At 43.3% G+C, this 24,706-nt stretch overlaps 1 long non-coding RNA gene across 1 annotated transcript; it reads right to left on the minus strand.

The window, feature by feature from the left end:
- Positions 1-1,740: 1,740 nt before the first annotated feature.
- On the minus strand, positions 1,741-12,272 carry LOC116737963. Its single transcript, XR_004343338.1, has 3 exons — positions 12,166-12,272; positions 2,479-2,592; positions 1,741-1,889 (listed from the first exon to the last, which is right to left on the minus strand). It is a non-coding gene; the product is annotated as an uncharacterized LOC116737963 (long non-coding RNA).
- Between the last annotated feature and the right edge of the window lie 12,434 nt (positions 12,273-24,706).

A 24,706-nucleotide genomic window follows, 5' to 3' on the forward strand; every position in this document is an offset into this window, starting at 1 on the left:
AAGAATAATTGTTACTGTTAATTAGACCCCACTTTGAACTTCAGCCTTTACTCTGGCCCATGGAAACAGATTATAAATTTGAAATCAACAATTTATATGTTGTATAAATTGATACCATATTATATATATAATATATACATATATATAATATGTACATATTATATATATACACATTCACACATATATACATATACATATATACATAATATATAATATATACATATACATATGCCCTACTCCCATGAGAATAATATGGATAAAGAGATTAATCACCGGAGTAACCAAGAGTTAAGATTTGTGGTAATTAGGCATTCTCTTTTTTTTAATGGTTTGTGCTAGTCAGCTCATCAGCACCCCTTTTTCAGAGTGCTATTGACATACCTGCTAAAAAAGCTAACACCCCTGCTCTATGCACGGTGTTCAAGTGCATTTGCTCTAAAGCCACACAGCCACATTCAAATCCTGATGCTTCTATTTACTATCTGTGTGAACTTGGGCAAATTACATCATCTCTCTAATCCTCAGCTTCCTTATCTGTAAAATGGGTAAGTAACAATGCAAAGACATAAAATTCAGTAGTGTTCTGAGAGTGTGCAGAGGGAGCAATTGGCTGAGATGGGCACCTGGAAAATGTTCTTGGACTGAAAATGTTCTCAGGAGATAGCGAAGAAGAGATAGAGAAGAACGGAGCCTGGGAGGAGACGGTGAGACCAGATCAGAGAGGACGTAGGACGCCATTCTAAAGGGTTTGCATAAACTCTGAACAACCCCAGTACTCTTCAGCTACGGAATTGGAGCTCCTAAATGCTATGAACTCGTTTCTATTTTCTGTCTGAATTTCCACCTAGATGGAAAGAGCTCCTTACCCATAACTTAATAGAGTACTGCACTCTACCTGCAGAGTTTAGCTCCAGTCTTCCAACACAACTGTGAACAAGAGGAGCTAAACACATCTCTACATCTTTCCATGATGTCAGGAGGGCTAAGGAACTTCCCCAGGCTTCCTTATCTCTGCCCATCTTCCCACCCACTGACCAACTCATCCACCTACCCCTGCCACTAATACTGCCTACTCTGCGTAAGGCCCTGTCTGGTCTCCTGGGGATATAGATATGAATAAAATATGAGATTTGTCCCCAACCAGTGCACAGTCTAATTTGGGGGGTGTACATTCAAGCAGATGTGTCACAACCCAGTAGACTAAGTGCCATGGGGGCAGTTGGTATACAGAGTGATGGGGTGCCTGTGTGAGTGTGGGGGAGCTACATTGAAGACAGTATTTAAGGTGGGTCCTGAAGGGTGAATAGGTGTTTCTTGCGACTAGCCTCTTGAATGTGAATTGCATGTAAGATAACATAACATTTAGTTGTGTTGACTATTTGTTTTCATGGCAAAGGAGAGAAAGCAGCTAAGATTTGCTCAGAGCTTATGTGTGTCAGATATTCTACTAGGTGCTTCTCTAAAAATCTCATTTTATTCTTACTCCACTGTGAGGTAAGTACTGTTCTTACCTTCTTTTACTGATGAGGAAACTGAGATCCAGAGATGAGAAATAAATTGACTTCAAGGTCAATGGCTTAAGGAGGAAATAAAAGTGGCTTTAAGGCTTTCTATTTGGGTTTAGGAATAATAATAATAGTAATAATAACAACAATGATTTGTTGAGCACTTGCTATGTATCAGCTATGGTTCTAAGCACTTTACATGTGATTAGTTCATATAAATCTTACACTTACCTGAGAGGTAGGGGCAGTTATGATCCTCTCCATACTATAAGTGAGGAAACTGAGGCAGAGAGTTGAAATAACTGGCATTGCACCATTCAGTGACAAGGGTAGAGTCAGGACGTGAACCCAGACAGTACTAGCTCCAGAACATATTCTCCTGACCTACAGTTATAAGATCCAGATAGGGGTCAGGAGACCAGCTGATCTCACCCTATCCGCCCCTCCTCCCTCCAGTCCAGGGAAAATTGCAATTCAGGTGAAATCAAGTCATGATAGATACCAAGGGATGTTTTGTAGATAAAAATAAGTCACAAAAGTACAATCTGGGGGATATGCAGGAAAAAGTATACGTATGTTTGTAACCACAACTGCAATGATTTATCATCGCAATAAAGCTGATGGGATTTATGTACAAAAAAAGTATCTGAGGATGCTTTTCTCTACCACATTCTTTTTCCTGTTAGCTGCCTCCTTGACTTACTGCCCCAATGTCAGTCCAGACTCTAGGTGAAGGAAAATTGTCCTAGCTCATCCTATACTGGGAATTGTTCTGTACCTACGAAAGTCAGCCCAGTACTGGGCCACAAGTCATCTAAATCACAATTACATGGGGTGGGTAGGTAGGAGGCAGCTCAGGTCTGAGCTGGGACTGAACTGACATTTCTTGGGAGTGAGGCCAGGACTCAGTCTGGCTCGGGAAGCACTGAATCTGGAACGGTGCTTCTTCAACTTTAATGTGTCCATGAATCACCTTGGGATCGTGATAAAATGTAGACTCTACTTCAGTTGATCTAGGGAGGGGTCCAAGATTCTGCATTTCTGAAGACTCCTAGGTGATGCTGATGCCACGGCCCAAGGACCACACCTGGAGAAGCAAGAACAATCTGTTATAGACAGAAAGGGTGCCCAGGCACTCCTCCTGGCCTTCAGAAATAGTAGCAGCCTTGAGAAAAGCTGATAAGAAAGGAGGTGGAAGAAAGAATAACAGATGAGCCAGGATATAGTAGAAGTCAAGCCATCCTGCTCATTTCCCTAACCCATGATAGTTTTCAGAGCTATCAAATAGCATGAGGTAATAATTGATATTCTTGATAAGACAACTTTCTTTTGAAAATTGGCCATATCTTCTAGATTATACACTGAATGTGTTTGTAAGATGTGAAATATGTGGTACAAATATTTCCATCAAGAATTGTTAAAAACAAAGAAAAATGGGAGTTGCAGGTAGTGAACATCTGTTAGACAGAAAAAAAAAAAAAAAGTACTCTTGCAGATTTCCCAAAGGATTAGATAAATAAAGCACTACCTAAACTTGTAAAGCCATTTCCTAAGCTCTTTTGGTGCCATGGGTTCTGCTGTGGTGAGATAAAACTCCAAGAAAACAACAGATGTTCCTCTTTTCTTCACTTTGCTTGCTGCCCCCAGCTTTCCACCCATTGAGTCATTCATTGCTCTGGGAGCCGATGGGTTCAGAATCAGTCGAGTTTCTGAATAGAGTCAACTACTTTGAAAACCTCTGGTAATAGAGCCAGAGCCAAGATTTTTGAGAGAGAAAAAGTTCTTTGAGTTTTTGGAGAATAGGGAGAGATTCAGGATGATGGAAGAGTTTGTTTTTGCTGCGTGGGGGGATTTGAGATCAAGCTTGATTCGCTAGTAGAGAAGGATGCTCGAGGCGGATGCCAGGGAGTCTCCCTGTGAGTTTGGGGGCACCTCAGAGCATCTTCTTTCTGGGTGAAGTCTGAAGAGGCAGCAACGTCATAGATCAACGTGGGAGAGGTGCAATAGACATGAAATGATGTGAGAAAAAACCTTTGCATCCCTTTTCCTGATCTCTTGCAATTCTAGGGTGGTACAGGAAGTTATCTGAAAGTTGCCTACGCCCCTCAAAGGGGCTCATAGGTGGCGGAACTGCTGTGCAATGAGAACAAAAATAATCAGTAATGTGGGTGGCTCCTGAGAGCAGAGAGCGGAGGGGGAATTCAAATGTTTCATCAGTGGGTACAGTGGAGACAGATGTCTGTGAACAAAGGTCCCGCAGGACAAGTAAGACTGTCACAGATGTCAGCATGCAACAGCCTGTATGAAGGAGGTGGGGGGCCCCTCACTCTGCACTGTAAGCCCTCACCTCTCAGGAACGAACTCACCTCCAAGGAGAGGGGGAGAAACAAGGGCCAGGTGGGGAGTGGGGTAAAATATTGTATTGGCTGTTTGCTCAAAAGGAGAGCCTGCAGGAAAATCCAAAAGGGAAAGGTTTACTTTGGAATAGAAAGTTTTAGATTTTCTCAACCAGTGAAAACTGGATTCTGAGACAAAATAAGATGCAATTATGGCAAAACAAGGTTTCATTTTTCCACACACCAGTTGGTGACTCTAAATTTCGTACCTGCACTAGATTTTGGTAGGCTGTGATAAAGTAGCTGCTAAATACATGTTCATTTGGATCCAGTAGATTTTTTTTTTATTTTTTTTAACGTTTATTTATTTTTGAGACAGAGAGATAGAGCATGAACAGGGGAGGGGCAGAGAGAGAGAGAGAGACACAGAATCTGAAACAGGCTCCAGGCTCTGAGCTGTCACGCGGGGCTCGAACTCACAGACCGTGAGATCATGACCGGAGCCGAAGTCGGATGCTTAACTGACCAAGCCACCCAGGCGCCCCTGGATCCAGTAGATTTTAACGGAACTCCTAGTAGGTGCCAGCCATAGTTATAGGTGCTGGAGAGGCAGCAGTGAACAAAACGAGTTCCTGACGTTTGGGGGGCTGGGGTGAGACAGAAAGGAAACAAATCTGTATGCCACATGTTGAATTCTATGAAGAAAAGTCAAATAAGGTGGGTAGGAGACAGGCGCTTGGTGTGTATTTGTTGTGTGGTGTGTGCATGTGTGGGTTTGTCTGCATGTGTGTATGTTGCACGTTCTCTGGCAGGATTTTATATCAGCTGGTCTAGGAAGACCTCACACAGCTAAGGTGCTGTTTGAACAGAGACCTAATTACAGGGAAGGACAAACCAAATCATTCCGGGGAAAGAGGATCCAGGTAGAACAAAACCATCAAACTTCAAATCTCTGAGCTCTGAGCAGACTCAAATGAATAAATGGTTCTATTTTCCCTTAAAAAATCACAGATTTTTTGTTTGGTTTTGTCTATTTTTGAACTTGGTATGTTTTCTTCTGTGGCTTGTTTTATTTCCTTGCTTAATCTCAAGGTTTTGAGATTCATTCATGTTGACATGCTGCTAAAATTCATTGATTTCCCTTGCTGCAACCTATTCCATTGAATGAGCACACCATCATTTGTCCATTCTATTGTTGATGGACTTTTGGGTGGTTTCCTGTTTGTCTCACTATAAATATTCTTGCATGTTTCACGCAAAAGTTCTTCTTTAAGGCCATGCTTCCAGACCCATCACAGCACACATAGAAAACAACGATATTTAGGGGCGCCTGGGTGGTTCAATTGGTTAAGCGTCCGACTTCAGCTCAGGTCATGATCTCAAGGCTCATTGGTTCGAGCCCTGCATCGGGCTCTGTGCTGACAGCTCAGGGCCTGGAGCCTGCTTCAGATTGTGTGTCTCCCTCTCACTCTCTGCCCCTCCCCCACTCATGTTCTGTCTCTCTGTCACTCAAAAATAAATAAGAAAAAAAGAAAACAATGGTATTTGTTCAGCACATTGGGAGAAGCTCAAGGGGAGTTAGGGGGTATCTCCATGACTATTGGTGAAAAAATAATTTTTTATATTACATAATTATGTTAAGAAAATGAATTTGTATAAAACTTCCACATAGAATCTTTAAAAAGTCAGGTTTTATGCATGAAATGGCTAAATGCAGTTTCTGGTCAAGGTCTCATTTATTTATTATTTATTTACTTATTTATTTTAAATATTTATTTTTGAGAGAGAGAGCATGAGCAGGGGAGAGGCAGAGAGAGAGGGAGCCAGGAGGTCTGAAGTGGGATCTGCATAGACAGCAGCAAACTACGAGACCACAATCTGAGGCAAAGTCAGATGCTTAACTGACTGAGCCACGCAGGTGACCCCTGAGCAAGATTTTAAATGATGATCTTTTAAAATTCTTGACGAAAACCATTATTCTCAAGGCTGGGAATAAAAATTTTTAAACCATGTAACAACAATTCAAAAATGATATTTAAAGAATCAAACAGCTCTTTCTTGTCTTTCATTGACAAACGTTAGGTTGAAAATGCCTTGGTAATGCAACTGGGTTTCAAATTCAGTTCAAATCGCTTAGATTAATGATTATGAATGAATGAGGAAGCCCTTATTTGCTGAGGAGGCATGGTTAGGGCAGTCACCTTGCAGCTTCATGGGTGTCATAGAAGGAACATTCTGCCACAAACTACAGGAAGTGACCAATTTGGAGACCCCCTAAACCTCAGCCCCGGAGCACAGAAATGACACTCGTCAGTTTGTACACTTTGAGCAGAGCTACCCACCTAGAGTGTGGGAAAGTCATGGCTGTGCTTTGGGCCAGTGGTGCTGCTGGAAGTTTTTTTTTTTTGTTTGTTTGTTTTTTTTTTTAATTTTTATGTGGCACATGAGGTAGACATCCAGGGTGGAGAGGAGCCTTTCCTGCACACAGTGCCTGTGGAAAAGAAGCTTGTGTGAGATTTCGTTTGCCCTCCTCTCAGCCTGCCAGGTGTCCCATCAAATCTGGGCCTCCTCTACTTTGGCATCCTCTGAGAAGTAGCCAAAGGTCACAGGCAAGGGGGACCTCTGGCTGGAGAGCTTAGCTGCACATGAGAATCATCTGGATGTTAAAAAAAAATAATGGTGCCTGGGTCTTGACTCAACAATCTAGTCCTGAAAACAATCTCATGTGAAAGTACTTTTCTCATGCTATTTTTATAGGTGGGAAAATAGGCTCAGAGAGGTTAAGTCAGTTGTCCAAGGTCATGGAGCCATGGTTCAAATGTAGGCTGGCTTCAGAGCCTGTGCCTTAACCACTGGGCTGTGCTGCCTCTCTAAATAACTACAAGTTCTGAAACTTTATGGTTTCTCACTACTAATTATTAATCACTAATGTCTCTACTGTATTGATAAGCTCCACAGAAGCTTAAGCATACAGATTATAAATCATAAGATAATTGGATGATTCCTAAATGATGCCCTTTAAAAAACACTCTATTTTTAAGTATTCGAAAAAGTCAAGAAATCCACAGAGGCCTTCAATTCTTGGAGTCCCCTAATGAGTGTAAATAGCCTGTCACTCAAGTTGGCAGGTCACAAAGTCTACAGTTGCACTTCAGCCTGCCACTTTCACCTTCAGAGTTAGTGCTGCATCTCTCTGTTATTTTCAAAACCAGAAAATACCATTTCTTTGTTTAAAAAAATACAAACACAACTTAGAAGAGACCTTGTTCCTCCAAAGCACTGATTGGACCAGAGAGGCTTGGGGCCGGGGACCTGATGCCAGAGGGGAGGCAGCACTTTGGTTCAGAGGTACCCACTGGGCTTAAATCAGGTCTCTGCTGCTGGAGAGGTCAGTGGGAAGCCCACTGAAGTCAGAGGGAGAAGAACATCTGCTTCCTCCTCTTTTCTGAAAGCTGTCAGGCCAGTAAACCGATCTGAGACAAGAGGGCTTTGTGAGAATCGGTTTCTCCCGCAAGTAAGTTGGCATACAACATCAGCTGTTGGCAACTTTAATGACCTTTTGGTTGAGTACAGAAGAAATTGTGGAATGGCTCTAAAATAACTGTGCATTCTGACCTCTTCATCAGCCTGCCTCTGAACAATCTTTCCAGAAGAAAATAAGTTGAATGATACTCATGCCTGTGAGGCGTTTTTATTTCCTCCAGAAGTCATTCGCCCCCACTGCACCTTGCAAAGGCAAGGCACTGTCTTCCTGAATTCAACCTCCCTCCTGCCTCCAACTTGTACATCAGCTCTACAGGAAACCTGGTTCACAGATGTTAGAACCCCAGGTCATTTTCATTTACTGACACCAGTTGCTGCTAGGGCTGGTGGGGCAGGCAAGAGCTGAGTATTGAATGCCTTTCTCTCTCCACTCCCACCCCCATAAGATGAGAAACAATCAGACATAAACAAGCCCATCCAGATGTTGAAGATGAATCCAGAGCACAATTCCAAATCTCTCTGGAAACACCACGGTTGAAGACGGGTGAAAAGAATAAGCCTACAAATAGAATGTGTTTTTACACTGAAGATCCTAAGACCTGGGAAAAGATATGTTCTTCCTTTTATTTTTCCAGGAGGCTGAACATTAATTTCTTCCTTTATGTAGAGAGGAAAGAATTTTGGAAAGAAGATATGAGGCTTGGCTATGGAATTAGCAACAGAGACCAGCTGGGTGGGGGGAGAGGATTGCAGTTCCTCAACAAAAATGGGGAAACTCATTCTGGGATTCGTTGGTAGATAAATCTAATGTAATTTTGTTCCTTTTTGATGATGGAAATTAATTAGAGGCTAAATTAAATATTTGATTTCCATATTTTTCAGATTATTTTATTTTTAAAATTCATAAGTCTCTTGTGAAACAGATCATGTGTTTTGGTTCAGGAAATATGGACACTGTGTCTACCTAGGGCCTTTCTATCTGGGAGCCGTAGGGTAGGCCTGTCCAGGACCTGCCAGGCAATCAAAGTCAGGATCAGCACAGTGTCCTGAGAAGAAAGCCTTTCTTCCCCACCAGGGCTGGGTGAAGGTTCAGATGAAAGCAGGGGTAGAGTGGGGCATGTGAGGCCATTCGTAATGAGACAATTGGCAAAACCGGTGAGAACAGTCCAAGGCACTTTCCATGGCACAGGACACCTCTGGTCTCCCCGAGGACTTGGGAGAACCATGGATTTCGTAGGGAGAAGCAAGGGCTCATGATGTGAGATCCCCTTCACATGACCCATGCTTCTCTCTATAAGGAAACAGTTGTGCATCTTGTGTATTGCCTTTGGCTTTCCATCCCTTTAACAAAAACGTACAAAACCATTCACTATAGGGAAAGCCAAGAGAAATTAAACAAGTCGTTCCAGGAAGTATAACTTGTTGGTGGCAGAGCCAAGACCAAAAGCCAAGTCTCAGGACTCCCGATCTGTGGCCTCCCATAGCACAGTACTGCTGAGTAGTTGACTGCCTCATCATGCCTTCATGTCATTCTGCTTTAAGAGTTTAGCATTTATACCCGGGCCCATTTTGGTGGCTGGAGGCAGGAGAGGACAAAAAAAAAAAAATCATATAATAAAGGTTGTATTTCTTTTGTTAGAGGACTTCAGAGCTAGGCAGAGAGGACCAGGGAATAAATAATTTAAAGACCATGGACCAGAGACATGGCTAAAACCCATTTATTCCTAATCTACATAAGACTGGCCTTTAACTAGACATGTAGCTTCCACCTGCCTTTCTTCCTTTGCGTAGTTTTGCTCTGTGATTCTTTTTTTACTGAAGTAAAGGTGCTTATTACACAGTCCAATGGCACTTAATGCAAATGTGAACTATGTGAATTTGAGATAGCGTGATATGAGAATATTAACAAAGTCTCAATTAGTTTCCTAAAAAAAAAAAAAAATACATTCCTCAAATTTACAAAAAAAAAAAAAAATCACACAATTTCAAAGCAGGGGCCAAATGAACTATATGCCATGTTCACATTTGACAGTGTTACTTCAGCTGTTGATGGAAATACCCTGCTTCCTTTGTCGGTGGACTGTGGATCACCCTCCTGTTTACATGCACTAGAATTTCTGCAAAAGATTTTGGTTACTTTTGTGCTGTTATTTTAATAGTCACTGCAACTTAAGCATTTAAAACTTTTTGAATCACATAACAATATCATCCAAGATGTTATTGAGTCATATGGCTAGCGTGAGTGCTGAAAATCGGGTCTGCAAATCGGTGACTTTGCAGTGCAAGTTACATAAAATGCCATTACACAAGCCAGACAACCACTGAGATAGGCCAAGCAGTAAATTTAGTGAACTCTCAAAGGGAAATATTAGCAAAAACACTGAGAGAAGAAGAAAGAAATATTCAAGGACAAACATGTCACATGTTTGTGGATAGATACAATTTGAGATAGTAGTCCCTCTCCTGTGCCCTTAACTATTATTGTTTTTCCTTCAGAAAAATTAATTATGAAAACTTTGAAGTACATGAGGTCTTCAGGACTGCATGCTTGACGTAAATAAGGATATGTTATACCGTAGTGTTATGGGTTGAATTGTGTCCCCACAAAAGATGTTGGAGTCCTAACCCCCAGAACCTGTGAATGTGATCTTATTTGGAAGTAAGGTCTTTGCATATGATCAAAATAAAATGAGGTCATTAGGGTGGTCCCTACCCCAGAATGACTAGTGTCTTTATAAAATGGGGAAATTTATATAAAATGGGGAAATTTAGATGCACACAGGTATGTACAGAAGGAAGATGATGTGGTAACACAGGGAGAGGACCATCTACAAGCCAGGGAATGCCTGATGCCACCAGAAGCTGGAAGAGGCATGGAATGGATTGTCCATTCCAGCAGCAAGCATGCCGACACCTTGATCTCAGACCTCTAGCCTCCAGTACAGTGAGACAATACATTTCTGTTGTTTAAGCCACTCAGTTTGTGATACTCTGTTATGTCAGCCCTAGCAAACTAATATACTGATTGACCTTTGTAGAAATAACTCATTTTTTTTTAATTTTTTTTTCAACGTTTATTTATTTTTGGGACAGAGAGAGACAGAGCATGAACGGGGTAGGGGCAGAGAGAGAGGGAGACACAGAATCGGAAACAGGCTCCAGGCTCTGAGCCATGAGCCCAGAGCCTGACGCGGGGCTCGAACTCACGGACCGCGAGATCGTGACCTGGCTGAAGTCGGACGCTTAACCGACTGCGCCACCCAGGCGCCCCGAGAAATAACTCATTTTTGAGAAGGTATACCCATTCTCAATGTTTTGGCCAACTGAGGACCCCGAGGAATGCCTCTTTGGGGAGGAAATGTCTGCCCCTGTCAGGTTACCAGTCCCAAGGGGAGTGCCTTTGCTTTCTCATCTGTCATTTACATGGCAGTGTGACCAGTTCATCAGAGGCACTTCTAAGAGACTTGTTGACTTTATGGTGGAAAGTCAAGTTTTGACTGGGGTGATGAGATTGCAGGAGAAATTGGGGACAACCCCTGGGTGGACAGTCATACTTACTAGGATCTGGCTCCCACTTAGAAAAGAGCTGGGGTAATCTGGTGGGAACGATAAGGAAGGTTGAAGTTTGCCTAAGAAGGTCAGGGGCAATATTGATAACCTGCATTTTTGTCAAGAGCTAGGTATGTATAGTTATAGAAGAACATGGCTGAATGGAGAGGTGGGGGAGGGCAGAGGTGGATGGGTTGAAAAGAGGAGTTAGAGCTGAGGCAGTGGAGGGGTTACAATGAGAGCTACCGCATTTTAAAATGCTGCTCAGAAGGGCATCAGTGTCGCTCAGTTGGTTGAGCATCCAGCTCTTGATTTTGGCTCTGGTCATGATCTCATGGATGGTGAAATCAAGCCCCACATGCTTTGAACTCTGTGCTGACAATGCACAGCCTGCTTGGGATTCTCTCTCTTTTCTCTCTCTGTCCCTCCTCCCACTCATGTTTTCTCAAAATAAATAAATAAACATTAAAAATAATAATAATAATAAATAAAGTGCTGCACAGAGCCAGCACACCAAGAAGGATGAGGCTAGGGCTTTCAGTGCACAAAGAGGCTGGTGGGGAAAGAAGCAGAAGCCCTTCCCTCTGTGCTTGGCCAAAGGACTCCAGCAGTGACATCAGTTAGAAGGGAGGGATCAAGGCTCTCCTCAATAGGCAATTCTGGAGTCACATGTCTCATCGTTCATAAAGCAAGATGGTTTCTTGGGGTGATGTCTATTTCATACAGAGGTTGGTGGTTTTGGAGACAAAGCCTAGTGCCAGTAGGGCTGCTGTGATTTCTGAAGTGGAAGTGTCCAACAGGGACTCTATGGACAGAATATGAAACAGAGATAATCAAAGAGGTTGAGATACAAATGCATCTCTTAGTCTGTGAATGGCTCAGACCTCTTTTGATCCAGCAGGCACCAAGTTTTTGCTTACATTTCTTCTCCTGTCTTCATCCCTCGCTCAGTCATTATATGAGCACACAAGGCAGCAGGCAGAAATGGTGGTGGGGAGAGTAAGGGATTATGTATCTTTGGGGGAGGGCGGTAACAACAATGATCACAATAGCAACAATGGGAGTCATGGTGGCTGATATTTCCTGAGGACTTTACAAGTGCCAACCCCTGTACCAGATATGTTGATTCTCAGTGTAATCATGCAAGGAAGCTGTCATTACTCCTTCCCTATAGAGGAGAAGCCACTGTCTGCCAGATTTTCAATAAATGCTCTGCATCCCACAGATGGTATGTAGTAGACCATAGTAATGTATGATATTGCATTGTAACATATAGTAAATAGAATCCTTACCACAACTCTCATAAAGTGAGAGATGTCAACCAGATTAGTTCCTTGCTGCAAGTTGTGACCACGGTGGGGAGGCAGGGCTCCCAGGACAGTGTGCTCTATCTGTCCTAGCGAAGTCTCAGTACAAACACAGGGCTGGAAATGAAATGAGAAGTGGAAGTTAGACTGGTCAAGTTCCCAATCTGGGGGAGGGGTTTCCTGTATGGTGAGATCCAGATTTCCTCAGGATGTTCAAGCAACACACAGCATGAGAAAAAGGTAGGGCAAGGGCAATAGCATCAAAAGAAATTCATGGTTTGGTCCACTTGTTCTTGCTGTGAACTGCTGTTCCTATAGATTGCAATTCTGAGGCCCTAAAGAGGAAATTTCAGAAATGACCCCTTTGAGCATTATTTACTGGAAATTGGAGAGGAAAGTTTCCGTATCAAACACTGTTAGAGAGAGCTCTCTTGCTTCCGAGTTCCTCTTCTGCTCCATTCCTCAGATGCCAAATGCTGCCAGAGTTTCGGCAGTAGTTTTGCATGCAGTCGCAAGCTCTCACTTGGGTAATACAGGGGAGGGAGTTTAGCTTGACAGTGTGTTTTCCAACAGGGCCAGGAGCATTCTATACAAAGGCAATTATGATTAATGATTAAGCTAGTAGCTGAGTTAGAGTATACAACTTGGCCAAGGTCAAGTCTGGCATGAGGGGTGGCCTGGATGAGGCCATTTGAGGGCCAAAGTTGTGCAGATGAGTGGAAAGCCTCAGAAGAATCCAGGCAGAACCTCCTTACTTGGGGGCTGCAGAAGTGATCCCATGTAAAGGAGGCATGGGAGGCATGAAGGACTGATGAGGATCTGGGCCGATGTCCTCTCCACAAAGCCACTGTTCTGACTCTTCCTCTGGCCAGCCTGAGCTATTCTAGGGCCACCATTACTCCTGTAGGCTGCTGTGTTCATTTCCTGTGGCTGCTGTAACAATGACCTCAAACTTGGTGGCTTACAACAGAAATTTACTCTCTCATGTTCTGGAGGCCAGGGAAGAACCCTTCCTCACCTCTTCCAGCTGGTGGTGGCTGTTGCCACTCCTTGGCCTCCTTGACTATATCACTGCAATCTCTGCTCTGTGGTCACAGCCTCTCTTCCTCTTCATGTGCCTTCTCTCCAGTCTCTTATAAGGACACTTATTATTGGATTTGGATTCACCTGAGAAATTCAGGATGACTGCATCTCAAGATCTTTAACTTAACTTCTGCAAAGACCCTTTTTTGAAATAAGGTAACATCCACAGGTTCAGGGCATTAGGAAATGGAAAAATCTTTTCGGGGACCACCATGCAACCCATTATAGGTGCCAAGAGTCAGGGAACTATGAGGACCTATATCTTTGTTGTCTAAACACAATGCTTTTTGGTTTCTGTGTCACAAGTATTGCTTAGGCTTGAATTTGTGAGTGGTGTTCAGTGACAAGGCAAGTCAAACTTCAAGATGCCTTTAAGCCAAAGCTATGCTCCTGAGTGATCTCTAGGGGACTCCTGTATGTTGGGCGTCTCAGTCTAATCTTCTACAGGTCCTCCTCTGCCTGTGCCCTTCAGCCTGTGGTGGGTAAATTAGACCCAACAACTACTAAGAATGCAAGGGACTTCAGAGGCCATCTGATTCACATGGGTTGCAAGTGTTTAGCACCAACTATAACCGACGCTACCCCAGACTCATGACAGATATGAAGTATCTCTTGTAATGTCAGTCCAGCTAGAGCCTCAGACTTCTCAGGCCAGTCCTCAGAGTAGCCACGGCCCTGGGTTAGACTTAACACAGGAAGTGGGTTAGACTTAGCACAGGAAGTGAAATCCCTCTGCGATCTCTGACCCCAAACAAGCCTCATTTTTTGGATGAGGAAACTGAGGCCCAGAGAGGATGAGAGAATTGATAAAGGTGGTGCTCTATTCCCATATATCTCAACACTGCATTTCCCATTAAAAAAAAAAAAATCAGATTATCAACTTTCTAGGTTCCCAAATTAGGATTTTTTTTTAACCTTCAAAATACCTATGTGTTGACCTGATTTTCTTCTTATTCGTTTTAACAGTTCCGTACCTCACACAGACACATGGAGCCTGTCACCCTCCCAACGTGGCTTAGCACGCACGGCACAGCCATTCTGCTCTGCAGCTTCTGACCCCGTCTGCTAGCTCATAGAAAATGAAATTATATTAAATGGGATTTTAGAAAATCGTCACGGCCTAAAGTGAACATCATTTGTTGGGAAACAAACCATATGTTGGCAATTTTACTTCTAATTCTTGGCTTGGGGACATTTGAGTTCTAGGGAGAAGAAGGGGAGCCCCTCACTGTGCCCCTGCCAGTGGGGTGCCTCACTCTGCCATTTGCTGGGAGCAGTTCCCACCCTGAGGCCCTGCAGCTGAGATGCTTACTTCCTCAGACATTTGAATTTGCCCTGTTTGGATCTGTTGTTAGGAAAGAGAGGCCCTAAGACATCATGTTCAACTCAGCTTCTTCCATAGTCGGTTGGTCTGCTACAGTCTGCAGGAAAACTGACAGCATGAGTTTGGGTAAGAGTTAGGAAGACAGGAGTGAACATTTCAAGGTTAGGGAAAAAAATGAAGAAATAAGGCTAGGATCAATCTTCAGCTTGGTCTGTTTGGTCCCAAGAGACTTTCCATTTGTCACAGTGGGGTGACGTAACCTTGATGGGGGATTTTAAGGAAGAAGGAGCTACAATCTGCAGTTACAGAAGGGCCACAGAGAATCCTCCAGTTAAGCTTCACAACAGCCATCTGAGACTGTTGCTCTTGCCCCCATTTTATAGAACAGGAAACCAAGGGTAAGAAAGTTTGTTATTTGCTCAAGGTCAACTAGTAACTGGCAAGTGAAGGAATCGATCTCCAGTGTTGCCTTCTAATTAAGTAAGGTATATCAAGAAGGATCCATAATAATTATTGGGGCAGGTTTTCTTCACGAATATGACATTTCTCTAGGGGAAAACTCTGCAAGTAAATTCTACAGGGACAGTTATTGAGGAGAGGACATCATTCAAGGCTGAGAGCTGAGATAGAATACAAGATCAGACAGGACAAATTGTGTGATCAACTGTATTCCCTTCACCCCTAGACTGGAGCTCGCTGAATTCCCAAAGTCCTTCTTGAGTCTTTCTACTAATCTGAACTTTGCAAACCTCACCGATGCTTGTTAGTTGCATTTTGGTTATATTTGAGTGACTGTTAGAGCTACCATACTGGATGCTTGGCAATATCTAAGATGGAAGAACTCATTTAATCTTCACAACAATACCAGGTGGATGATCGGTATTGTCATATCCATTCTACAAATTAGGGAGCCAATGCAGGAATTCACATAATTTGCCCCCAAAACAAATCCTGGGGCATAGTGGGATTTCCCTCAAGGCTGTGACTCTCCAGTGTGTTCTAGTTAATGCCCTCTGGTTTGAAACTCCTCTAAGGACAGGAAGAGTGGCTTTGCTTTCGCTTGTTAGTTTCCCTTTCACTGGGGAAGATCGTGTCATTAACGTGTGCCTTTCTCTGTTCCGTGCTGCCTTTGTTCCTTTAGTATCCACCGTCCTGACTCATTCCATTTTGGTTTGGATTTCAACCAATTGAAACCTAATCTCTGATACTGTTAGCTGGGGGAGCAGCAAATGTTAATCCTCCAGGGGAAGTGTTTGAAGAAGGAGACTCTGGAAGGACAAAAGGCCTTCGAGACCCAGATGATCCTCTAATGATCCAGGTGATAGGGAAGGTGGTTTTGAGAGGAGAGATTGCCTCAGAGCGTCAGAACAGGTAGAGAAATTGTATGGTTTATGGACCTGCAGCAGCGTCACCACCTGGGAACTTGGCAGAAAGGCAGAATGTGGGGTCTGCCCTTTCAGAAGTCCCCAGGTGACTTGGGGGTACATTATAGTTTGGGAAGCACTGGTCTAGCTCATACTCTGCCTTCTTTGTCTGAACTCAGGGTGGAACTGAAAGGTAAATTCAAACCACCTTTTCCAGATGCTCAGGTGAGAGGGAACTTCATACAGGCAAGAGCAACTGAAAATCAGATCTAGGGCTCCCAGATGGAGCCGGCAGTTTGCAACACAGTTAACTGATTCTAAACCGAATAAATGGGCCAACCTCAACATGTGGTGGCTGAGTTAGCGGAAATCTACCAGGTCAGATCTAATTCAAAATGTTTTAGTTTTAGATAAGTGATATCTAGTTTCTCCCCCATGAGGGCAAATGTAAAATAGCCTAAAATCTGTATTAGCAGTTGGAGAGCTGGCCATATCCCTTTTCCTCTGGGAACCAATGCGTTCATTTCTCTCACGGCTCGCCTCATGAATTAACTATTTCCCCTGGAACTGAAATTGGAAGAACTTCCCTGAGCAAAAAGCAATTTCATTCCCCTCTGATTTTTTTCTAAGTGCAGGTTAACTTGAAGCTCAGCACTGCCCTGCTCTGCAATGCTCCAAGCTGACCTGTTCTCCTCCATAATGTCATCTTGCGGATAAATTGGAATCAGAGGGAAAAAGCAGCTCCAGAGCTTGGTGTTTTCTTAGCTTATTGTATTGTATTTTTGGCAAGTCTTTCAATCTTTAAGTGTTTAAAACTTTCCCTAATATTACTTACCTCGTTATCTCCTTTAAGGATGCCAAGTGAAGGTTAATGAGACGGTGAGGTGACTTTGATCTCCTGGGGAGAAAAAGAAAGCCTATAAATGTATCAAACACAGTGACTAGGTATAGACAAGATTTTAAAAAGACAAATCCTGAACACAGTCACCAATCTACATTAAACTTGCTGCTCCAATGGCGTGGCCATTGGCGTCATTCTGATACTAAGAGTGAGGACTTGAAGGGCTGTGGGGGGCGGGGGCAGGGGGCGGAGGATCTCTAACAGCTGAGCCTTTTGTTTTGCCGCAGCACGCTTCATAATGAGCCCTGTTGGCTTCAGAATTACATCTCAAAACTTCAGTTCTTGTGTTTTCATCTTTGCTCACCTCTTCAAGTTCAATTTTTATCACTTCTGGTCTCTCCTTTGCTGTCATTTCTGCTCTCCAACATTACCTGTCTTCAGTGCACTTTCTTATGACATTTACTGTTCATTTTGCTCAGAATACTCTTCTTATCCTGTCTTCCAAACACCATCACCTGGTTAGTCTTCCTGATCCCTCACATCTCAGCTACCTCCTCTGGGAAGGCTCTCAGGGTCTTCTAAGCCTGAGTGGAGAGAGCCTCATGGGGTCCCATTGTAAACCCTTAAACCCTTTCTAGTAATTCCCTGTGTATTTATCTTTCTCTCCTAGACCAGTAGTTCTCAGCCTTGATTGGACATTTAGAATCATGTGGGGACATTTTAAAACTCCAAATATCCAGATCATACCCAGACTAATGAAATCACAATTTCTGGGAGTAGGATTTAGGTACCAGTATTTTTTAAAGCTCTCCCAGTGATTCCAGGGTATAAGTCAGCTTGAGAACCACTGTAATGGGTTGTAAACTCATGAGACTGCAGACAGTCACGCCATAATGCCTGGTACATAATGGCACCCAATAGAGCTCAGTGAATGAATGAGTGAATGAGATGTTGAGGTTGCAGCTTGGCAGACCTTGAACTTTGATTCCCAGGTCATTGTTGGAGGATCATTCTCTTAGGTACCTGAGGCCCTGAGATTCATCTTCAACAGAAACCAATTAATCTTATTTTCAGGAAATGTAAACTAAGTTAATCAGATACTTTTATCACCCTTCCTTTCCAGCTCCCAGCCATTAGCTCATTTTTTTTCTCAGTAAGGAAGCCTACATAGAAAGCAAAATTAAGAGTAGATATGGAAAGGGAAGGAAGCTGAAGGTCTTACAGGATATTTTTTCAACTTTGTACTATATGGATTCCATGGACTGGATATTCTTGATATTTGAGATAATTTATCTGAAAGGGCTCTGAAAATCATAAGGAGGCATTGTTGTTATTATGACCGCATAATTTCACTTATTCCTATAACAAATAGAAGGCCTTTATGATTGCACTAAACAACAGGAATATAAAGGGAAAAAGGGCCATTGCTACTTCTGTGGGATGAGAGTGCTAGAGAATCCTGAGCATGGGTCTTTTGCATGTCAGGTGATAAATCCAGGAACTCAGAGAAAGGAGTGCCATATAGCTATGTTACCTGCCACCCCCCTCACCCCCACTCTGGGTTGTGAGCACAGTCAGGGTGGAGGCTGTCCTACTCATCTGCCTTTGCTCAAGGCCTGACACAATTCCTGACATATAGTAATGATATCAACTCTCAAGATAAGATAGATCAGTTATGGTCCATTTGTTAGGTCAGATTCTTTGGGTTCCAGACACTAGAAAACCAGGTAAGCATAGAAGTATTTATTTATTTATTTATTTATTTATTTATTTATTTATTTATTTATTTCAGTAGTTAAGAAAGTCAAAACCAACATCAGAAAAGAAAAACACAACTTAGAAGAAGAACCTTGGGAAGGCTGTGCCCAGGGTTCTTCTTAGGACTTGTGACTCTGGAAACTAGGGGCCCCTCGGTATCACTCACCTCTGCTTTTCTTGTCTGTTGTTGGGTTCCTTCTTTCTTCCTATAGGGTGGTTCAAGACATGTAATGGGCACAGGGGCAGGCAATGGCTCTGGACTCACATTTTCCAAATCTTCCCTCCAGAGAGGAAAGGCTGTCTCTCTTGAGCTTAATTCCGTGGGAAGGACTCTGACTGCCTAAGACGAAGAGGTTGCCATTGCCCACTCATTGGGGCAGAGTGTGGGAGCACACCTGTAAAATGATGGGGGCAGGCTTCTCAAGGAAAGGAGATGTTCTTGGAACAGTACCACTTGCTGGTATGTGGTTCTACAGGGCTCCTTACTCCATGAGGTAATGTGTCCCAGTTATGAAAACAGATAGGATTAACAGGCTCTGTCTATTCATTGCAGATTTTTAAGAAAAGTACAAGAAGTTCTAAATGTCCCTCTGCAAGGCAACTACAATTACAATGAAGGAGAATATGCAACTTTTGCAAACCTTAGGCTGAAAGCTCATTTTTCTGGAAATCATTCTTTCGTGTTTCTACTAAAATTAGAACATTATCCCATAGTGCCCCAAATCTGGTAAGATATGATTATGATCTTAACTCTTGCCCTCAATGAAATAGCAACATGGTGGAGAAAGCTACCCTGTCCTGGAAAGGGTCTATGCTAGCTACTCAGAGTTTGGCTGCTGCAAGGACTCTCACCCACTGACTGGGGCTCCCTGCAGGTCTGGGGCCTAAAGGGTCTGCATCTGAGGAAGCCCTCCTTTATCCAGAGTGCAGGTGCTGTTTAAATATTATTTGGTATCTCATTTAATAGGGGATGGGAGAGTGAGAACTTTGAACAAGTTTCTATTTCTTATTGTCCTGAAACTTCCACTTTATTGCAAGTAAAGACTCCAAGTTGGTCTCATCCAGAACGAGGAGGTCTTTGGCTAATCTAGAGCAGTAATGTTTCCACAGTTCTTTCTGATAGTACAAGGTTCCAGAAGCAAGGCAGAGTGCATTGGCTTCCCTCAAAGTGGAGAACTGAAATAAACCTCTCTCAAAAAGAAGCATCCTGTGGGAGTTGGGATAGCAGAGGAAGAAATAACAGGGCAGGGATGATGGTCCTGAAGGTTTTCATGTTGCCTGTGAAAGTTGGGTCTGGTAAAATGATGTGAGGGACAGAGGTCACTGAATCCTGCTCTCATAAATGTGGGGACAATGCAGAGAAAACAGGTTTTCCAGGAATAGGTGAGAGCCAAGACAGGCCTGGGATGCTGGCATAAAAAGAACAAAGTAAGGCCCCAAAGAAAAAGAGACCTAGCATAGTTGTCAGTGGGCCAGTTGAGTGAAATCCCAGTGATAGTGGGGCAGATCACCAGGCTGGGAAAATGGGGCGGAGGCAGACTTCTTTCCATTGTCTCAATTGTCCTCTCCCAGGCTAGTGACCCAGGAAAACCCAATGACAGTAGCCTTTCTGCAGCAGGCTTTGCAGACAAAGTTCCCATACAAATTGCTACTGAGTGTCTGCCACATTTTAAATAGGGTTCTTTGGTGAAGCCAAAGTTCAAGGTAGCAAGAATTTTTTAAATTGCCGTTTAAACAAAATTTTTTTTTTTAACGTTTATTTATTTTTGAGACAGAGAGAGACAGAGCATGAACGGGGAAGGGTCACAGAGAGAGGGAGACACAGAATCTGAAACAGGCTCCAGGCTCTGAGCTGTCAGCACAGAGCCCGATGCGGGGCTCGAACTCACGGACCGCGAGATCATGACCTGAGCCGAAGTCGGACGCTCAACCGACTGAGCCACCCAGGCGCCCCAAATTGCCGTTTAAAATAAACACTGTGTGGATGTTTTTGCCCTCTGCTAGCATAATTGCTCTCAGGGGGCAAATGATTTTTTGCTTAACCAAATGAATTAATAGATCTGTGGCTCTATAGAGGCAGCTCCACCTCCTACCACACAGACAGACATAGAGTTTGGAAACAGGGGACAGAAGATAGAAAGAAGTGAGTGGTTCTGCATGAAAATTGAGTTGAATTCAGAGTTTGTGTGGATAGAAAGAGGGAGGGAGTGAAGAAGAAAGAGAATCTGCTGGCTGGGAGGAGGCTGGTTCTTGAGGAGGCAGGGTTAGACAAGAGATGACCAGCAGGAAAACTGATGCTGGTTCTCTTGGTGGGAGGACTAGCTACAGAACTTCTAGAAACAGCACCCTTCAGTTGTCTCACTTAATTGAAAATATTACTACAAGAATAAGATGTTACAGTGTATACCCATTTGAAAACCATAAAGGCAAACATTATTTTTGGTTTTGATTGAAAAATATTCAATTTTCATGGGGCACCTGGGTGGTTCAGTCAGTTAAGCATCCGACTTCAGCTCAGGTCATCATCTCACGGTTCATGGGTTCAAGCCCCACATTGGGCTCTGTGCTGACAACTCAGAGCCTGAAGCCTACTTTGGATTCTGTGTCTCCCTCTCTCTCTCTGCCCCTCCCCTGCTATTGCTCTGTCTGTGTCTCTCTCTCAAAAATAAACAAACATTAATTTTTTTTAATATTCAATTTTTCATGTATACCCTTTGATGCTTTGCAATGGAATCCTGGCCCCAATCACTGCCCCAGGATCTGTGGTCAAAGTGATGGCACACACCTGTCTTGCATGGGGGGCGGGGGGGGTTGTGGAAATTAGGAAAAAGGGGCTGTAGTCCATGTTTGGGTCTAACAGGGTGAAGAGAAAGGGGCTTCACCAAACAGAAAGATAAGGTGATGGAGGGGCAGGCACAGGAAATCAGAGCAAGTGAGCCCTGAGGAAATGTAGGGAGTGTGCTGATTTTCCCGCCACTGGGCAAGGGACTCTACTTAACTCTTTTCTTCCTTTTTATTAGTTTTTTTTTTTTAATTCCAATCTCTCATAAAGGAAAAGTTTAAACATCTTGACATATTGAATGAAAGTCACTCTGACTTCCTGTATGCCTACCACATACAATCAAGAATTATTAGCATTTGACCATATTTGCTTTATTTCTTCTTTTCTGTGTATGACTTTGATTTTTACTATTTATTTTTATTATTTTCTTGTGGAGCTATGGCACATACATTGCAGGACATCATGACACTTGAGCTCTAAAAACTTAAGCATGTGTTTCCTAAATATAAGCCATTATCACTCAACTATTAAAAGGAAGGGTCAGGGGTGCCTGAGTGGCTCAGTAGGTTAAGTGTCCAACTCTTGATTTCAGCTCAGGTCATGATCTCATGGTTCATGAATTAGGGCCCCACATTGGGCTCTGCACTGACATTGCAGAGCCTTCTTGGGATTCTCTCTCTCCCTCTTTCTCTGCCTCTCTCTTTCTCCAACTCTCTCTCTCAGAAATAAATAAACTTGAGGTGCCTGGGTGGCTCAATTGATTAAGAGTCAGACTTCAGCTCAGGTCATGATCTCACAGTTCATGACTTTGAGCCCCACATCAGGCTCTGTGCTGACAGCTCAGAACCTGGAGCCTGCTTCAAATTCTATGTCTCCCTCTCTCTCTCTGCCCTTCTTTAGCTTGTGCTCTTTCTTTCTCTCAAAAATAAACAAACATTAAACATTTTTTTAAATAAATAAACAAGCTTAAATAAAAAAGGAAGGGTCAGCCCTAAGAGCAGGGGAACTCAGAGGTCACCAGGTGGCTGGTACCTGAGTTATAAAACAAGGAGCAGGGAAAAGGCCCCACTCCAGCTTCCAGGAAGTCTGGTGAACCAAGGAGATAAGCCTGCCACCCCTTGCCTGAGCCATTCCCAGCAGGTGTACTTTGTAATGTGAAAATGTCTTCCCAGAGATACCCATCCTTGCCACAGCGTTATCATGTCTTCCCTCCCTTCCTCTTTTCCTCCCCATGGCTGTTTTCCTGTGCTCTCTTTTCTTGACTCTGCTTCTTATTCTATTACTCCGTGAAGCATCTCCTTGTCATTGCCAGCCATGGGTTGGGTCACAGTTAGGGACACAGGAGTCATACAGGGCTGATGTGTTTTGGGGGAAGGGGAGTAGGTGAGTGTGGCAGGGGACCAGAGGGAGTACTGCCTGTGAGGAAAAAAGGTCACAGGCACCATTTAGTCCCTCACACTGGCTAAGGGGGAACGTGATCTTGGACTGGCTGTGGTGGGTTGTCTGTCTGTCAGCCTGCTCTGCTAGGTTCTGTGTTTCCATCTGTGCATCCATCACTCTATTCTTTTTATGCCTCTGACACTATTTCTTTCCCTTCTTGTGTCTATCTCTTTCTCTTCCTTTCTGGCTCTCTCTGACTTTCATTCCTGTCTGTTTATGTGTGTAACCCAGCTCTTCCCTTTACCATTTTCTTTCTTTCTTTTCTTTCTTTCTCTTTCTTTCTTTTTTTCTTTCTTTCCTTTCATTTTCTTTTCTTTTCTTTTGCCTTGCACTTTTTAATGCAGAGATCTTACACATATTTTATGCATTCCTAAGTATTTTATAGGTTTAAAAAATTTTTTTATTTAAATTCAAGTTAGTTAACATACAATGTCCTTTACCATTTTTTCTATTCCATGTTCAGACGATGCTAAACTTAGAGAAGAAGCCTTTTGAAGCAGGGACAAGATATGCCACTCAACAGTATCTGCTCTTTTTTAGGGATGTTAGTATCCAGACATCTGAGAAGTGCTGTGGGGCCTTTGTAAAGGAAAGCAGTGTGTGGTTGTAAAGAATAATGTTGGCAATAACAAATAAGGACATAAGCCACTTTGTAATTTTGTTTGCTTCCATTTGGGTGTAAATGCTCATGGGATAAGTAGTTACCATTTCAATGGTCAGGATGCTTTATTTACCACACTGCTGTCTATCTCCCTGTGGCCTTCTTGGGAGGATGAAGTCTCCTCTGTGCCAATTAAGGAGTTAAGGAAGAGACAGGCACCGTATTTCTAGATTCCGGCAGAACAGGTCTGCTAGTTATGAGCCTGAGGGCAGTGCAGAGTGCAGCCAGCCCCTCCTGGAATCTGCCAGAGCTGTGGTTCCAGCTGGTGTGAGGACATTTGCCAAAAAATTGGAAATTCCAATGGCATCTAAGCAGGTACATCTCCAAGAACAACCACTGGGCACCCTGTAATATGCCCACTCAAGTTCACGGCTCACTAAAAAAACCCTCAAGCCTCTGGCTATTATTGCACTGGATATGGCTGGCATGTAGCCCCAGCTGATGAGTTGAGGGGCATAAAACAAAATCAATAGCACTTTTTCTCCCCAGCATCATTTCATCCTCCTAATTGTCTCTAATGTAAACATATAATCATTTAGCCAGGCCACTTTTAAGTCAAGCACCAGGAGTAACAGGCGCCAATTGCAAGACAGCTACGCTGGGTTTGCTGCATTTGAATTCTGCATTAGACCGCCAAAATCTGATTTTCCTATTATTTAGAAGAAACCTCTAGGGGTTATTAAAGTTAGCTGCAAATAACGTTACAGACCCATAATCTTTACGTTCAATGCAAACATTATTTATTGGGAACCCATTATAGTTCTGCACCATGCTGGTCTGTGGTGGGAAGGATGTACAGATGGCTAAAGTTGACCCCAGACATGAGACAGGGGACAGAATTATGGAAAACTGAGCAGAATCGGGAAGGGAATTGGGAAGCCCTCTTGAAGGGGGTAGGATGATGTGAGCAGGGATGTGAAGAGCACAAAGGACTTGCGTGGGTGGAAAAGGGGAGCAAAAGGGAAGCCCAGAGGGAGACCACTGACAGCCTGAACTGCTGCAGACTACAGCTGTTCCTGGAAGGGGAAAGTAAGAGCAGACAATAGTCTGGAGCTGTTTGGTGGGAGGCTGTGAAAGCCTTTCTGGCAGTTTCTGGGTGTTTTCACTGTGTCATGGGAACCATTAAAATGTCCTCTGCTTCTTGCAAACCAGCAGGGACTGAGTTTATGTGGTGGGCTGACTTTTAGAAATAGGGATTCGGTTGTATGCTTATATTTGAGTAGACCATGCAGGGCTTGGAGGTCAGGGAGACTTTGGTTCCAATCCCAAACTC

Source organism: Lynx canadensis, chromosome A2, assembly GCF_007474595.2.
Source record: "Lynx canadensis isolate LIC74 chromosome A2, mLynCan4.pri.v2, whole genome shotgun sequence".
Lineage (NCBI taxonomy): Eukaryota > Metazoa > Chordata > Mammalia > Carnivora > Felidae > Lynx > Lynx canadensis.